General features: G+C 46.5%; 1 long non-coding RNA gene across 2 annotated transcripts; it reads left to right on the top strand.

The window, feature by feature from the left end:
* The first annotated feature begins 281 nt into the window (after window positions 1–281).
* Window positions 282–14,866, top strand: LOC108538194 (uncharacterized). Of its 2 annotated transcripts, none has more exons than XR_001888016.1 (3): window positions 282–373; window positions 8,510–8,609; window positions 14,645–14,866. It is a non-coding gene; the product is annotated as an uncharacterized LOC108538194 (long non-coding RNA). The 2 variants fall into 2 exon arrangements; XR_001888015.1 differs by lacking the exon at window positions 282–373 and adding an exon at window positions 7,612–7,718.
* The last annotated feature ends 237 nt before the right edge of the window (window positions 14,867–15,103 follow it).

The following is a 15,103-nucleotide window of genomic DNA, read 5'->3' as shown; positions in this document are numbered from 1 at the left end:
AAAACTGGCAATGGTCTACATGTCTGTCAATACTGGTGAAGTCATCAAACCTCTGCGTGATGGAATTGCAAGCAGCCTTTAAAAATGATCTGTGAATCTTTATTTGTGGACGTGGGAAGCTACCTGTGATCTGCTTTACAGTGAAAAAGACACATGGCCTGTCTGTCGTAAAGACCATCTATCTGGACTCTCTTGCAGCTAGGTGTGGCCATGTTACACATGGGAAAAGAAGATAAAGAAAAGGACATATTGTAGCTTCCAAAAATCTTCCTTGAAAGGCAAGTGACATGCACCTTGTTCATCCCTTCTTCTTTCTTGCTGCCTGGGACTTGGATGTGATGGCTGGAGCTCGGCTGCTGTTTTGGACTGAAAGGTAAGAACTATACCTCCAGGTCAATGGCTCAGGGAACAGTCAGGAGATGACTGTCTCCAAAGGCGTTGCAGGACAGGACCACTTCCTATCCCATTTCTAGACTCTCATTTGAGAGAGAAACCAATTTCTGTATTGTTTAGTCCACTGCTATTTGGGGAGGTGTCTATTATTCACCCAGGAACCTAATCCTGACTAAGTAGTTACTTTGGCAGGTGAGATTTGTAGGGATTTAAATGTTCTTTTAGATTTTTTTTCGTTTCTTTTGCATGTGTGTCTTGAACATTTATCTGTCATTTATATTTTTTAAAAAACTTAATTTTGAAGCAAATAAGGAAGAAATAAAGAAGTCTGACAAACACCCAGGTCTTACAGTGAGCCAGCCACTGTTCTGAGGACTTGATGCGAGCTCTCTTGAGTCTTCACAGCAGCCCTGTAGGGTGTGTTAGCATCCCCATTTGACAGAGGAAGAGACTGAGGAACAGGGCAGTTGAGTCCCTTGTCTGTGGTGCCTCAGCCAGATGATGGGAGCATGCAGGCAACCTGGCCACAAAATCCATGACCTCGATCTTGATGCCACCCTGCCACCCTGGAGCCCTCCAGCCTCAGAGACTACCCAGGCCCAGGCTCCTACCTTCTCCTCTCCCACCATTTGAGACTCTTTCCTGGAACTGCTTTGGAAAGTACCTTAAGTTCTGGGCTGCCTTAGCCAGGTACATAGGCCATGTAGTTGGCCAAATTCATTCCTCTCTTCATTCATTCGACAAATATTTCTGAGTGCCCACCATGCACCTGGCACTGTGCTGGCACAGGGATGAAGTGGTGGGCAGGAAGGCATGGGCCTCACCCTCAGACAGACATTAGAAGACAGCCCTGTGTGGCATTGCTGCTTCTATAGAGGAGGGCCCTGGGGGCCATGGGGGTGGCTTAGCCAGGGAGCTCAGAGTCAGCTTCCCAGGAAGGGATACATGATCTGGGATCTGAGGCAGGGGTGGGAGTTACCTTTGTGACGGGGAAGGGGGAAGCTGCTAGCTGGAGGGGATGGCATGTACTAAGGCCCTGTGGCAGGAGGGGCTAGCCCGCACACCCATACACACCCCCTCATTCCATGTCCACCACAGTCTACCTTCTGCACCCCCTCCAAGAAGGCAGACAAGTCACCCGTCCTTCCCCGAGGCTGGAGGACAAAGACCTGTCCAGGCGCATCTTGCCAGGTAGCCTAGAGCTGTGCACTAGCCTGGACCTGCCTGCAAGCGGGGAGGGGACCCCAGAAGGGCAACCCACCCATCTCCCCCACCACGGAGACCTTTCTACCATCCCCAGGCACTGGGTGGTCAGTCTCACAACTCACCGCTCGGTCCCTGAACACTGTGAGAAGTAGGCATAAGAACCCTCATTTCTTCAAGGAAAGAACTGGGGTCCTTGAGGGAACAGGGGCTGGCTCAGGCATGGAGCTACAGGAAAAGAAGCCCCATGTGTGGCCTGTCCTCAATCCCACAGTGAGGACTGGCGATGGGAGAGCGAGGGCACCAGCGAGATCCTGCCTCTCAACTGTGGCTTCATTAAAGTACATCCACACACGTGCACACACACACACAGACACACACCTGCACATACACATGCACACACACACGCACACACATGCACATACATCAAACACACATGCACACGCACACATGCAGACACTCACACATGCACACATGCACACACACATGCAGATGCACACACCCGTGCAGCATGCATATGCACACACAGCATGGCACATGCATGGCCACACTCCGCCATGCACCACATGGCAGGCATACACATGAACACTCGCACTGGCACACGTGGCACACATACACAATCATGCACACATGCTGCACGGGCACAACACACAGCGCACACAGCATGCACAGCTTCATAATCACCACACATGCAACATGGACACCATGCAGACAGCCAGCATGCACACACACATGCAGCATGGCCACATGCAGACACACACCTGGCCCATGCATATGCACAACACATGCACAACACTCGCACGTGCACACAATGCAGCAATATCATGAAACACTTGCACAGCACACGTGGCACACCACATGCATTCACGGCTGGTCACGCTGCACAGGCACACATGCACGCACCTGCACATGCACATGCATACACACACATGCACACACTCACGTATGCACACACACATGCACACACGCACATAAACACTCTCACATGCACATGTGCACACACACACACGCACACACATGCACCCCTTATATTCATGCCCTTATGGCTCACAGTTGGTTCAAGCTGTGAGCAGAGGGTTTGCAGGGAGCTGGATCCGGCTCTGGCCCTCTCTGGCTGTCTTCTCCAGCAAGCGTCCTCCTTCTCTGTGGGACCCATTTCCCTGCCTGCAGCGTGGGCACCCCGACAGCCTCTACCTCCTGGGCTTGCTTCTGGAGGATGAAAACAGTCACATGGAAAGTCCTTGGTGCCGAGTCCCTGGTGCAACAGACAGCTCAGAAGGAGGTCATCACTGTTACCCTGCCCCTGTGAGGCTACTGGGGTCCCCCTGTTCTGCTGCACTGGACAGGCTTGGGGGCCAGGCTGGGGTGATCATGCTGCTCTAGGCTGGCAGGTGGAGCATTCCCAGCCCCGGTTCCCAGGTCCCCTGAGGGGCTGACCATGCTTGGAGGGAGACCATGCAGGCTGGGTTTCCTGACCACCCAGACCCTTCAGGACCACCCCTCACCCCACCCCACCATGGATGTGGCAAAGGACCTGCCTTGGCAAGCCTTCTGCAGACCCTCTGCTCTGCTGAAACCCCAGAGCCTCCCAAACAGGGGCCCCCAATTCCTGCCATGACGACCTGAGGCTGAGGTGGCCTTGGGAGGCCTTGGCATGATCTGGGGCCCTTTTGGGCCTGAGTGGCCACTACATGGATTCTTGTGTTAAATGTCCCTCACATTTGTCACCCTATCGTGCCCCTAGTTCAACTCACATCAACTGCAACATGTTTCCAATGGAGGTCACACTGCCTCAACTTCCTGAGACACTTATCTGACCCAGTCACTCTCCCTCTCAGTCCTTCAGTGGCTCTCTATTGCCTTCAGTCTCAATGCTGTCTCTGCATCCCAGGCAGCCACAGAGCAGGGGCCCTGTCCCAGTCTGCTTCCTTGGAGGGTGGGGAAGGGGCATCTGCCCCACGTGTGGCTCCACCTGTCAGGTTTCCCTGATGGTCAGATGTGCACCAGCCCCCATGGGAGGCGAAAGGAGTGTGGGGGCGAGACTTTCAGCCTGTGCTCCCGGCAGCAGTGTTTCAAAAGAGTTTGTTTTCTTTCAAAACAAAATATATCGAGCGTCCGGCTGGCCAGTGGGTCTGGGGCCAGAGCCCAGGGAAGTGCTGTGGGCACTGGGCGTGCTGAGTGACATCACCACGGGCCGGTGCTGGCAGGGGCTGGGCCACACCGCAGGCAGCCAGCAGTGCAGAGCCCTCCCCAAGCTGGGCCAGGTCTGGCACGGGGGTCCCGACCCTAGTGGGTTCCCAGGTAGGGGCTGAAGAGTCGCTGAGTTCCCTGAGCTCCCAGTGGACTCCACTGTCTCAGTGTGCCAGCCCAGTCTTCACTCCACCCACTGGGGCGCTCCTAGGCAGTGGGCAGACCTCCTACTCTGTCCTCTTGGCCCAGCATGGAGGTCCTCGGGGGCGGAAGAACAGTGAGGTTGCCCCCCTTTACCTGCAGGTGCACTGTGCCTCGTCACTCAGTCTTCCAAGCAGCCTTTGAAAATGCGTCTCTCTCTACAGACGAGGAAACTGAGGCTCACAATGCTTATTGTACATGCTTAGAGTCCAGTCTTTCCTCCTCCCTCCCTCCCTTCCTCCCTCCTTCTTTCCTCCTTCCTTCCCTCCTCTCCTTCCTCCCTCCTTCCCTCCCTCCTTCTTCCCTTCTATTCTTCCCTTCCTCCATCCATCCATCTTTCTTCCCTCCCTCCCTTCCTTCCTTCCTCCTTTCCTTCCCTCTCTCTTTCCTCCCTCCTTCCCTCCTTTCTCCCTCCATCCTTCCTTGTCTCCTCCCTCCTTCCTTCTCTCCCTCCTCCTCTCCCTCCCTCCTTTCTTCTCTTCATCCCCCCTACTCCCTCTTTCCTTCCTTCCTCTCCCATCCCATCCTACTGTGCAATAGCATAATAATGCTTCGCTGGGCACATGCCCTCCAGGTAAACCCTGCATTTCCCAGACTCCCTTGCAACACATCCCAGCCATGAATAAGTTCTGATGGAGGCCATGCCAGCTGAAGCCCCATAAGCCCTTTTAGGCCTTGCCTTTCATGGCAAGAGGTGTCCCCTCCTCCCTCCCCATCTTGGACCCAAGATGGAAGTGACTTGCTGAGGATGGCGAGGGAGAAAGACAGATGGAGCCAGGCCCCTGGCACTGTCAGGCCACCCATCAGCCCTGGGCTGCCTGCCGCTTTTTATGTGAGATCTTGATGCAGGGATTGCACCCCTGTATTTGTAGGTGTCTTTGTTGCAGCGGTGTAACTAACTAACTCCTGCAGAACTGCCCCAAGCTTCGAGCTGGGGACTCACATCTGTCATCACCACACGCTTCAGCTTCTTTATGTTTCACTTGGGCAGATGGATCTCAAGGAGTCTCCCTGCCAGCAAAATGAACAAGCTACAGGCTACAGGAACCACAATTTGGTTGGCTCTGGGCTCTCCATACCCAATCCAGGACCTGGCCCAAGGCAGGGCACTGGCATAGTCTGAGAGTCCCAGAGTCTAGACTTTGGGAGGCACAGAATAAGGAAGGGGACTGATGCTTATCGAGCACATTTGGGAAGGGTACTGGGCTGGGTATGCCTCTGTGTGGTCTCCATCCATCTCTTGGGCACCTGCAGGGGGTTTGACCCCAGGCTAGGCACTTCCCACGTGGTCCAGCATTCTTTACTTTTTTTTCTTTTTTCCTTTTTTGAGACAGAGTCTCACTTTGTCACCCAGGCTTGAGTGCAGTGGTGGGATCTCGGTTCACTGCAACCTCCACCTCCTGGGTTTAAGTGATTCTCCTGCCTCACCCTCCCAAGTAGCTGGGATTATAGGCGCCCACCACCACGTCCGGCTATTTTTTTTTTTGAGTAGAGACAGGGTTTCACTATGTTGCCCAGGCTGGTTTCGAACTCCTGACCTCAAGTGATTCACCCACAGCTTCATCAAGGTAGAATTCACGTACCAGCAATCCACCCATGTGAAATGTGCAATTCAGTGGTCTTCAGTGCATTTGGAGTCGGGCATCCATCACCAGAATCAGTGTTAGGATATTTTCATTCTCCCAGAAAGAAACCCCACACCTTCCAGCCATGCCCCACAACTTCCCCATCCGCCATTCATTCCCCAGCCCCAGTAACCGCCCATCTACTCTGTCCCCCTAAAGACTTGCCAACTCTAGGCATTTCATTAAATGGAATCATACGACATTTAGTTTTGTTGTGATTGGCTCTTTTACTTGGCCTAATGTTTTTGAGGTTCATCCATGTTTGCAGCATGGACCAGGAGTGCATTCCTTTTCAGGGCTGAATAATATTCCCTTGTGTGGCTAGACCACAGTTGGTTTCTCTGTGCGTCAGTTGCTGTGGACATTGGGTTGTTGCACTGTGGCTGCTGTGGATGGTGCTGCTGTGAGCTTGGCTGTGCAGGTTTTTGTGCAGACATGTGTTCTGTTCTCTTGAGCAGGTACCTGGGAGTGACTTGCTGGGCCCTGTGCTAATGCAAGCTAACCCTTTAGGTTCTTTGTTGCACTGGAACTATGAAGACTGTGAAGGTGGCCTGGGCTTCTGTCTGGCTCCACTGTCTGCAGCTGGTGGCCTTGGGCAAGTCCCAGCAGCTCAGATTCTGCCTTTGCTGTCAGTAGCACGCAGGGGGCAAGCAGGTGTGTGACTTTGCAGGGGGTCCTGTAATTCATAGCAGGCCCATTGGGGCTGCTCATCGAGCTCCAGTGTCTCCCCCCGGCTGAGGCGAGCAGAGGGGACAGGACAGAGAGAAGCACAAGGATCCACACTCCCAGCCGACCTCCTGCTGCTCTGGAACCTGCGGCTGAATTTCCCTGGGCCAGGCCTGGGGCTTTGCACACCTGCCCACTACCCCCTGCCGACACCATCTCAACTCAAAGTCCCCGCCCTGGGGCCTTGAGTTATCTGGGGAGGGGGGCATCATAGAGCCCTCAACTCTCCCTCACACCCATGGCAGAGGCTGGGCCTGCCCTGGAGCCGATGAGGACCTTGCAAGGGGGTCTGCCACAGTCTTGGGGAGTTCCCTCCAAGGGAGGGACTGAGCCCCACCCATCAGTGACTCTGTCTTGACGCAGGCTCCTGCCCCAACCCCAGGTCACTGTCTCTTCTCCACGATTGCAAGTGACCTTAGCACCGCTGCACCGTTGGAAGGGACGTCGGCCTGTGTGGGTGGCAGTTGGTATGTGGACTCAAGGCCCGCGGCACCTCTCAAAGGCTCGCTTGGCCCCTGGACATCCCTGGTGGCCCTGCCCTGACCCCGGGCATAACCTCACCTGGGCCCTCTGATTCAGCCCCCACAGGGCCCCTGTGAAGCAGATGCTATCACCATTGCCCCTTCACAGAAGAGGAAACTGAGGCACAGAGCAGGGAAGACACTTTACCTGGTCACACGTGTGGCAATTCAGGGCCTGCTGTCACTCAGGGACCACTTCTGGCCTTCACTGCCCACAGCACTGCCCAGGGCCAGCACCCGTGCACCTTTGGGTGGGATGGGAAGCTGTGAAACCCAGAGAGGGACAGAAATGGACCCAGGAAGCAGCCCAGGCCAGTGCGGGAGGGCTCTCCACCACCACCTTCTCTGATACTCAAGGTGAGGCTGTAGGGGTGGGTGGGAGTGGGGTCCCTGCATCTGGAGGGCAGGGTGGGATAAGCAGGGTCCCTACACCACCTTGTTCTTGCTCTGTGACCAGAAATGCTGCACATCCCTGAGAAACCGTTCCGTTCTCTATCAAATGGTAAAACCTATCCTGGCAATGCTTGTCGTAAAGGCTACTAGTATTTACATATCAGACATCAATAAGGATAATAAACTGTGAGCTTATTATCTGCTAACCCTATGCTGAATGTTCAATAATGATTGCTTCATTTAGCCTGCAATGTAAATTCAGATCAGATTTCAGAGCTGACATTCGTAATTGCTATCTCCTCCCACAATCATCATTTAACAGCTGCCATTTCCTGAGCTCTGGCTCTGGTAGGCTGCAGGCTGTGATTTCATGTGACTTCTTACTTGATCCTCATGACAACCCTCTGAGTAAGTACTGCTATCATAATCTCCACTTCACAGAAGAGGAAACTGCAGCTCAGCGAGGGTGAGTCACTTGCCCAAGGTCACACAGCTGGTCTGCAGCAGAGCTAGGATTTGAGTCGAGACTGTGTGGTTCTAAGAGACATGCCTGTAGCCTTTCTGCTCTGTGCTGCCTCCTAAAATGCCCAGCCTGTTGTCCTAAACTGGAAACAGCCCAGCTGTCCATCAGCAAGGGACTAGATCAATAGACTGCAGCATGTTTATGCAATGTGGTATCACCCAGTAATGAAAAGTAATGAACTATCTCTACATTTAACAGCGTGGAGGCATCCCACAGATACTATGTTTTAAGAAAAGAAGCCAGATGTTTTAAAACATATACTGTGTGGTTCTGTTTATGTGATATTCAGGAGCAGACAAAACTAATCAATGGTTAAATAAGTCAGAATGATGATTACCTGTAAAGAGAGCACACCGTTGGAGTGGGAATTCTGGAGGGACTAGAAATGATCGGCATATTGATCTAAGTGGTGGTGATTGTTAATTCTGTGGGTCAGCCAGGCTGGGCCACAGGATGCCAGACAGCCGGTGAGTGATTTCTCAGCGTGTCTGTGAAGGTCTGGAGGAGACTGGCATTTGAATTCATGGGCTGAGTCAAGCAGATGGCCCTCCTCAGGGTGGGTGAACATCATCCAACCTACTGTGGGTCTGAATAGAACTAATAGAAGGATGAAGGGTGAATTAACTCTACCCAATGGACTGAGCTGAGACATCAGTCTCTGGCTGTCGGCACTCATGGTTCTCAGGCCTTCAGGTCTAGATTGGAATTGACACCGTCGGTTCTCTGACTCTCAGGCCTTCAAACTACACCCCTGGCTTTCCTGGGTCTCCAGCTTGCAGAGGACAGCTTGTGGGTCTTCTCAGCCTCCATAATCCTATGAACCAATAACTTAAGGTAAATAAACACACACATGTGCACACACATACACATGCACACATGCATGCACATGCACACGCACATACACACATGCACACACGTATGTACATATGCACACACACACATCCATGCACACACACCACACACACACATCTCCTGTTGGTTCTATTTCTCTGGAAAACCCTGACTATTATAGCAGTGGTTATGTGGATGCACACATATGTATGAATCAATTGCCTGCTAAAACAAAAATATCTACATTCTTCAGAGGATCTTAACAGAATGTAGAATCTATGTAATATGACATTAAGATTGTCTGTGATACAATCCAAAATTATTTGACATACAAAGAAACAGGAAAATGCAGCCTATTCTCAAAGGATAAAACAATTAACAGATGAAAGCACCAAGATGAGTCAGACATTGAAATTATCAGACAAAGAATTTAAAGCATCTACTACAACTCTACTCAATGAGATCAAGGAAATACATTTGAAATGAATAAGCGAATCCTGACAGAGAAAGTATTAAAAGAGGATATTGTAATTTTAGAAATAACAAAGAAAATATTTGAAATGTTTAAAAATCACTGGATGGATCAATAGCAGAATGGAAATGACAAAAGCAAAACTCAGCAAACCCATAGATCAATAAAATGAGCCAATCAGAAGGACACAGGGGAAAAAAAGATTGAGGAAGGAAATGAACAGAGAGCATCAGGAACCTGTGAAGCCATGTCCAAAGCTCTTAAACATTATAACTAGTCCAGAAGGAGAGGAGAGTGAGATAGGAGCAGAAAAATCTTTGAAGACATAATGACTGAAAATCTTCTATGTTTAGTGTAAGACATAAGTTTACAGATTCAAGAAACTCAGAGAACCCCAAACAGGGTAGAATCAAAGGAACCATGCATAGAGCAACTACATACACACAGGGAAATGCAGCCAAACAGCCAATAGATAAATTAATATGGAATACTAAAAAATATTCAAATAATCCAAAAACATGCAGAAGGAGAGGAATAAAGGAACCAAAAAAGAGAAAAGATCAGCATTAAATGTTAATGTTCTAAACACTCCAATGAAAAGAAAGAAATTGACAATATGGATTTTTAAAAGCAACACCCAATTGTGTGCTGCCTACAAGAGATTTACTTTAAATATAAAAACACAAATAAGCTGAAAGTAAATAAACTGAAAAGAATAAACATAAGATGCAAAGAATAAACACAAGATGTCAGGGTGGCTATATTGATATTAATTAATCAATATGAGACATTATTAATAATAATTACTCAATATTATGTTAACTAATGTTAATACTCATGATTAGTTAATTAATAATTATTCAATATATTAATATGAGCAATTATTTTAATTACTCATATTAATTAATATTAATTAATACTTATATTGATATTAATATTAACTTTCAAGACAGCAATGTCAGAGATAAAAGAGACATTTTACATAAGAAAAGGAATGATTAGTCATAAAGGTATAAAAGTATAAATTTTGATGTGTCTAAAATATATGATATAGCCTCAAAATATATGAAACAAAATTAATAAAGGGAAGAAATGCACACAGATCCCACTATCACAAAGGGAGATTTTAATATCCTTTCTCAGCAATTAAAAGAACAAATATACAAGAAATTAGTAAGGTAATTAATAATAATTACTCACTATGATGTTAACTAATGTTAATTACTCATTGATTAATTAATAATCACTCAATATGATATTCATATGAGAAATTATTTTTAATTATTCATTTAATTAAAAGTAACAGCAAAAACCGCAATTACTTTTGCACCAAACTAATATAAACATCGATATTCATCACTTTGCTCTAACTGGTAAGTACAACACACTACACCCAGCAGCTGTATGTGGTACATTTCACCAAGAAAGACCATATGCTGGGACGGAAAACAGGCCCCATTAATTTTAAAAGAATAGAAATCATGTGAAGTGTGTACTCTGACAACAACTGAGGCTAATCAGAAATCAGCAACAGTAAGATGACTAGCAAAACCCCAAATATCTATACATGTTTCATAAATCTACAAATGACTCGTGAATTCAAGATGAAATCACAAGGGAAATCAGAAAATAATTTGAACTGAAAGATAATGAAAATACATCCTATCAAAATCTGTGGGATTCAGCCACAATAGTGGTTAGAGGGAAGCTTAGAACTTTAAATACTTACATTAGAAAGCAAGAGCAATTTAAAATCAATTACCTGAAGATCCACCTTGAGAAGTTAGAAAACAGAAAAGCAAAGTAAAGCCAAATTGAGTCGAAGGCAGGAAGCAGTAACAGTAAGAGCAGAAATCGATGAAATAGAAAACAGACAAAAAAGAAGGAAAAAAAGCCAAAAGTTGATTGAGATCAACAAAATTAAAAAACTCCTAGCCAGTCTGTTGAAATAAAAAAGAGAGAATACAAACTAGCAATGCAGAAATTGAAAGAGTGTTGTTAACACAGATCCTACAGACTTTTAAGGGTTATAAACATCTTTATACCCAAACTTCAACAACTTAAATTAATTGGACAAATTTCTTGAAAAGTAAAACTTAAATTGATACAAGAGGAAACAGAATAGATGAATAGCTCTACATCTGTTACAGAAATCTCATTATTATGCTAAAGTTTTTTTTTCTTTCGTTTTTTTTTTTTTACAAAACCTTCCAAAAGGAAAATCCAGAGCTAGACGGTTTCACTGGTTAATTTGATCAAATATTCAAGGAAGAAATAAACTAATCTTAAGGAATTTTTTCAGAAAATGAAGGAAGAGGTAGCATCACCCAACTCATTTTATAAGGCCAGCATAATCCTAAAGAAGGCAGCAGCTGCTCAGGAAGGCAGCAGGGGCTGCACCCTCCATGGAGCCGGCAGGAGCTGGGGGAACAAGCAGGAGCCCTGCCCCTTCTGAGTTGACTGAGGAGCTCCCTGAGTGCCCCTGCAGCCACCCAAACTTTGGCTGCAGACCCAGGCCTCCAGCTCCATGGAGAAGGCAGGAGACCCGCTCTCCTGGGTGAAGCTGCAGCCACTCAAGTCTGGCTTCCTGACTTCCCAGGTGCCTGCTGCCTGGCTTATCCCTGTTGATGGTGCCCACTCTGATCTTGGAGCAAAGTCAGGGCTGAGCCTGGGAACCATCAACAGTAATGGGAGGCAGACAGATTCCTGGGCAGAAGGGGATGGGTCCGCTGGTGCGGCCCCCACCTTCAGTCCAGGGAGGGCCTGAAGGCTGGGGGCCGGGCTGCCTGTCCCGTGCACCAGAGTGGGAGCTGATGCCCATGGCTGCCCATGGACCAATCAGTGTGTACTTCCTCCCCTCTGAGGCCCATAAAAGCCCTGGGCTCAGTCAGAGCTGAGCAGACAACGGGACAGCTGGGTGCTACCCTTTTCAGGGACTCTCTCTTCTGAGAGCTGAGCACTCACGGGGATGACCTGCCTACAGAGAGGAGCTACCCACTGCAGGTCTCCTCTGAGCTGTTCTAACACTAAGTAAAGCTCCTCTTCATCTTGCTCACCCTCTACTTATCTGTGTATCTCAGTCTTCCTTAATGCAGGACAAGAACTCAGACAAAGGTGCCACTAGCCATAGAGGTTTCTGGCCAGAAAAGTGACAGCCCACAGATTCCATAACACTAATATAAAAACCTGGCAAAGACATTTAAAAACAGAACATTACAGGCCAACATTCCTCATGAATATAGACACAAATATTCTTTAAAATATTAGCAAAACAAATCTCATCATATATAAAATAATAATATATCAGAGCTAAGTAAGGTTAAAACCAGGAATACAAGGTCTGCCGAATGTTCAAAAATCAATCAATATGATTAATAATATTAACCAAATATAGGAGATAAACCTTATGAATTTAAAAATACATATTAGAAAAGCAATCACATTTTATGCCCGCTCATAGTAAAAAAAAATTCCAGCAAACTAGTAATAGTAGGGAACATCCTCAAATGAATGAAGGGCATGCACAACAAAGCTACAGGTATATTATGATGCTGAGTCTGACATTTTTTTCCCTTAAGGTTAAGGAAAAGGTAAAGGTGCCCACCTTCTGTAGCCGTATCTAGTCAATATTGTACTGGCAATCCTAGTCATTGCAATAAGGAAAAAAAAAAAAAAAAAAAAATGAAAAAGCTATAAAGGTACTAAAAATTGAAAAGTCTATATAAAATGACATTAAGATTGTCACTGAATTGAAAGGGAAGAAATAAAACTGTTTCTATTGGCAGCTGCGATGAAATTTACATAGAAAGTCCCAGGAAACCCATAAAATAACCATTACAACTATTAAGTGAGCGTAGCAAGGTCACAGGATCCAAAGTGAATGTACCAAAATTAACCCCATTCTTATACAAATAGCAGCAAACAGTTAAAAAATAAAGAAAATTGGCTGGGTGCAGTGGCTCACACCTGCAATCCCAGCACTTTGGGAGGCTGAGGCGGGCAGATCATGAGGTCAGGAGATCAAGACCATCCTGGCTAACACAGTGAAACCCCGTCTCTAGTAAAAATGCAAAAAATTAGCCAGGCACAGTGGCACGTGCCTGTAGTCCCAGCTACTCGGGAGGCTGACGCAGAAGAATCACTTGAACCTGGGAGGTGGAGGTTGAGGTAAGCCAAGATTGTGCCACTGCACTCCAGCCTGGGCAACAGAGCGAGACTCCATCTCAAATTAATTAATTAGTTAATTAATTAAAGAAAATTTAAAATTCTATTTAGGGTAGCACCAAAATAAAATAAAATAAAATAAAATCCAATAAAAACCTTAGGAATAATCTGACAAAAGACAACCAATACTCAACACTACAAATTATGAAACATTGCTGAGAGAAATTTAAGACCTAAATAAATTAAGACATATATCATTGTTCAGAAACCGGATGATTCAGTATTCAGGTGGCAATTGTTCACACATTTACAGAGTCAACACAATCCTGATGAACATTGTCAAGCTAATTCTAAAATTTATAGAGAAATGCAAAGACTTAAAATGATGAAAAAAATTATAGGAAAGAAAACAAAGTTGGAGGATTTATCTAATTTTAAGTCATACTGGAGAAGCTACAGAAATTGAGACAGTCTCGCATTGGTGGGAGGGACAGGCACACAGATCAGTGGAACAACAGAACAGAGAATCCAGAAACTGACTCACACACATACAGTCGATTGATTTTTGACAGAAGTACCATGGCAATTCAGTGGAAGGAAAATAGAGTCTTTTCAAAAACTGGTTTCAATCAGTTGGCGTTCCAAATGAACAGCAATCCTCACTGCCGAATGTTCAAAAATCAATCAATATGATTAATAATATTAACCAAATATAGGAGATAAACCTTATGAATTTAAAAATACATATTAGAAAAGCATTCAATCAAATTTTATGCCTGTAAGTCTTCTAGGTGAAAATAGAGAAGAAAATATGAGTGACCTCAGGGTAGGCAGAGATTTCCTGGATAGACTACAAAAAGCACAAATCATGAATGCAAACAGTTGATACATTGGTCTTTTACCAAATTAATAACTCTTGCTCTTTGAAAGATGCCAGTAAGAAAATGAAAAGGCAAGTGTCAGACTGGGGAAAAGGCAAATGTCGTGTCGGAGTGGGAGAAAACATTCCCAACACAGATCAGACAAAGGACTCGTATCCAGAGCATATCAATAACCCTTACAGCTCAAGGACAAGGCGGGCCAATACAAATGGGTAAAAGATTTGCATTAATTCTCCATTGAAGAAGACAAACAAAGGGTCACAGGAAAAAATCTTCAAAGTCATCAGCCATTGTAGAAATGTGGATTGAAATGACAATGACAGATTATGATGCCCTTACTAGGATGACAAAAATTAAAAAGACTACACGTATCACATGCAGGCGTGGATAGTAAACAGCTAGAGCTCACATATACACTGCTGGGAGTTTGAAATGGTGCAACCACTTTGGAAAAGTTTGGCTGTTACTTAGAAAACTAAGCAATATACACCTGTCGTCTGACCTAACAATTCCATCTGCAGGTATTTACTCAGGAGGCATGGAAACTTTGTCCCTACCAAGATTTGTACGTGAATGTTCATAGCAGCTTTACTCCTAATGGCTCCAAGCTGGCAACAACTCAAATGTCAATCAATGGGTGATTGATTGAATACTCAAACTGTCGTGTCTCTGTGGAATGGAAGACTACTCCACAAAGAAAAGCAGTGATTGGCTGGGCATGGTGGCTCAGGCCTGTAATCCCAGCACTTTGGGAGGTCAAGGCAGGTGGATTCTGAGGTTAAAAGATCGAGACCAGCCTGACCAACATGGTGAAACCCTGTCTCTATTAAAAATACAAAAATTAGCTGGGCATGGTGGCATGCACCTGTAGTCCTAGCTACTCAGGAGGCTGAGGCAGGAGAATCGCTTGAACCAGAGAGGTGGAGGTTACAGTGAGCCGAGATTGCGCCACTGGACTCCATCCTGGGTGACAGGGAAAG

Source organism: Rhinopithecus bieti, unplaced genomic scaffold (genome assembly GCF_001698545.2).
Source record: "Rhinopithecus bieti isolate Rb0 unplaced genomic scaffold, ASM169854v2 scaffold_1014, whole genome shotgun sequence".
Classification (NCBI taxonomy): domain Eukaryota; kingdom Metazoa; phylum Chordata; class Mammalia; order Primates; family Cercopithecidae; genus Rhinopithecus; species Rhinopithecus bieti.
Note: the sequence above shows the minus strand (reverse complement) of the source record. Positions and strands in the feature narration are given on the sequence as shown.